Genomic DNA, 2,892 nt, shown 5'->3' with positions numbered 1-2,892 from the left:
TGTGACTTGATCAATCGATTTGCCAATCGATTTATTTCAATCAGTTTTACTTTGTGATGTGTACAATCGATTTGCCAATCGCTTAGCCTGTAAAACAGGTTGCCACTGACTTGTGCAATTTTCATTTCTAATTGTGCCAGTCGATTGCCTAATCGATTATAAAATCACAAACAGTTATGTTTCCTTACACCCTTGTTATGAAATCGATTTCCCAATCGATTTACTCAGTCAATAATCAACTTTTGTTGATTTCTTGTGTTCCAAGCAATTTGTTTCAAGTGTGTAGGATTGGATTGTTGTTCCTGAAATCTTGCTCAATTAAAATGTTAGATTTATCATATGATGTATGAACATTGTATGTTTGTTAATTATGTCAAAATTAGGATTCAAAGGACTAAAGTCCAACAGTATTAATGTTTCAAGAATTGTAATTTATAGTGTAAAAACTTTTTACAATTACAATGTATAAAAATAAAAAACTTTTTGATTGAAGTGAGTTAACTAAATCTATGAACTTTACGGTGTACCTGGTGCAGTAAAAGGAATGAACATTAGAAAATAATATGTAAAAAACAATGAATTCATTTTTCTCCTTCTCTTTTATCAATATAAGTCATTTTTCGGTGTTTTTTTATTCATGATTTTGTTGTCTTAGTGTGACTTTGTTTTGTTTTTTCGCCTTGTTGCAGTGTTGTTTTGGTTTCTGGCTTGTTGTCGTGTTCATTTGGTTTAAAATTGATAATTCAGCTTCGATCTAGTGCAAGTTCAATCAATTACTTTGGTGTCTTCATTGTTGCAATTTCGAATGTATGGGTATTCCAAACACTTTAATTTTTTCATACTTGTGGACTTTGTCATATTTTATAGTTTTATGTTATTAATCTAAATGTTGTTTGTAAAACCCTAAATTTTATAATAAACTATTTTATTAATTGAATAAGATTTTAATTCCATAATTTGATGAATAAAATTATTTTAGATATATGTTGATAAATCTTTGACTAATTTTCATTATATGGATGTTTTCTATGATGTGCTAGTTTGATACATATTATATTAAATGAGCAATATAAATAATAAAGATTTTATTTTATTATTTAATATATTTTCCTTAAAATAATAGTATTTTAATGTAATATTTTAAAGAATAAAATTTTATGCGATTTTAATTGTATACGTGAGATGGTAATTAATGTGATATTTTTTTGTATGTTTGGTTATTGTTAAGTGTGCACATATTTATATTTTAATTATTTCTAAGTATCTCTTATTTTAATTATTTACTTTATAAATAATTATCTTTGGATATTACTAATATTGTGTTTTGATATTATCTTTAATTATGTTTGGATATTACTAAAGGTTGGTCTATCAGGTCAGAGCATAAATAAGTCAGATCATAGTCTCTGACGGTCATCAAAACAACCATCATCAATATTTACCTTTTGTGTAGCATAAAGGTTTTTTGTTCTATTTAATATAATAGTCAAACTTTTTGAATGATTGTCTGAGAAAATTAATGCAATTTTAGGTAGTGTTGAACAACATAATTTAATTGTTTGATTTCTTTGGATAAATTAATTTTATAATTTTATTTGGTACATATTTTTTGTTTTCAGTAAATTTATCCTATGTATTAAATTATTACTATTGTTTTAATATTACTATTTTCATAATAATAATAATTATTATTATTATTATTATATTTAGTGCACACTTTTTATTATTTACTTTCCTATTTAGATGATGTTAAATTAGTTCTAACAAGTATTATTTCATTTAAGATAAATATTTAATTTTTAATAATTTTTACCATTATTGCCTTAGTCATTAACATATATAATTTATGCATATTTAAGATAATAATTAATATTCAAACTAAAATGAAAAATGAAGACTCTAATGAGATTTAATTTTTTTAATTAATGAAAATGAAATAGACACTTATGTGTTACCATAAAATGGTAACCTATCTTGCCTATAAATTAAGGGATGCTTATAGTGGTTGATAATTTTAAAACTTTATAAAAACATAGAGTGTATAGTGTATAAACATAATTAAATTAAGATGATGGGGAAGAAGATTATTGCTTTTTTAACGCTTGTAATGGTTTTAGGCTTGCAAGTGACAACATTGGATGCACGTCAAATTGATGACATTAGTTGCTCTGAGGCTATTGTGTCATTGTTGCCATGTGTCCCTTTTTTGACAGGATTAGGCCCACCAACACCATCTACTTCCTGTTGTGAAGCAGCACAAAACTTAAATCAAAAGGCGGACACCACTCAGGTTCGACGTGATGTTTGTGAATGTCTCAAAGGAGCTTCAATAAAATTTGGCGTTAACTCTGACAAAACAAAACAACTCCCACAACTTTGTAACCTTAGTCTTTCTTTTTCGTTTGATCCTAGCATTGACTGCAACACGTAAGTTTGCCTTTCGCTTTTCTTGCTAAATCACACAAAATCATATACATTTTTTTTAAAAACAATTGTTAATATTTAATAATTATTTTTCTATATTGAAAGACTTAAAATGATGACATTTTTTTTATTACACGCCCATCTTATTGTTATTTTTATTTATCTACAGGATTCCATAATTCTACCATATGGGTCAAGCATATCATGAAGTAAGCTAGAAGTACAACAACAAAAACTTTATAGCAATAAGCAAAGTGAAAAATTGTACCAACTCTTTAAAATTGGATAGTTTTTAGCTGCATATTTATGAAAATTTGAATCATATTTATTTGTTATCTATTTTCTGTTTTTAAATTTCTGAAGTGTAATATTGTTTTTTTGGAATTCTATTATACAAAGAAATTACTAAATAAAATATAATTTTAATTTATAAAATACTGAAAAGTTTTACTCTACCAAACCAACAAA

Source organism: Cicer arietinum, chromosome 5, assembly GCF_000331145.2.
Source record: "Cicer arietinum cultivar CDC Frontier isolate Library 1 chromosome 5, Cicar.CDCFrontier_v2.0, whole genome shotgun sequence".
In the NCBI taxonomy this organism is placed as follows: Eukaryota; Viridiplantae; Streptophyta; class Magnoliopsida; order Fabales; family Fabaceae; genus Cicer; species Cicer arietinum.
The sequence above is the reverse complement of the archived record's forward strand: the minus strand, read 5'-3'. Positions refer to the sequence as shown.